At 41.4% G+C, this 580-nt stretch overlaps 1 protein-coding gene across 1 annotated transcript in view; it reads left to right on the forward strand.

Moving 5' to 3' along the window:
• Window positions 1-580, forward strand: part of USP34 (ubiquitin specific peptidase 34) — a 307,094-nt gene that overhangs the window by 140,202 nt on the left and 166,312 nt on the right.

Below are 580 nucleotides of genomic sequence, written 5' to 3' on the forward strand. Positions count from 1 at the left end.
TAGTCATGATAACATTTATTCACTATTGAATCTTACAAATCTTATCCCCATCTCTTTTCACCAGATCCATCTAGACAAGATGACAGCTATTCAGTCGGGACCCTTTCTTTCCCCCCATACTTTTAAACTAAACTCCCTCTTGAAACCTTGTAAGCCAGTCATTTTGTGCCTTTATTGCCCCCACATTTTAGGTAGCCAATGTGTAAGTTGCACATCCCTGTCTATCTTGTGTACAGAGCAGATAGCATTGATACTTGATTTGAAGACTCTTTTCCCTCTCTGTTGGTATTTAGAGTAACTACTGCTCTGAGTATAGGTGAGGTTCATTATGAAGATGTATCTTCTATCACTGTAGCTGTTCCAGTCAGCTTGTCCTTTCGAAGTGGGAATGTCTCACCTCATAAGGTTGTGGATGGAACTCAGGATTCCACCTAAGGTCCTATACTCTGTAAAGGCTTTGCATGAGGCCTGTATCACTGGGCAAGTTGTAGAACCCCTTTGAGGTATTCTAATCAGTTATAGGCTGAAGGCGGGCTTACAAGTTGTCTCTAATCATGTTTCCCAACATTCCTTTCTATCC

The sequence above is a fragment of the Chrysochloris asiatica genome, unplaced genomic scaffold (genome assembly GCF_000296735.1).
Source record: "Chrysochloris asiatica unplaced genomic scaffold, ChrAsi1.0 scaffold00052, whole genome shotgun sequence".
Taxonomy (NCBI): Eukaryota; Metazoa; Chordata; class Mammalia; order Afrosoricida; family Chrysochloridae; genus Chrysochloris; species Chrysochloris asiatica.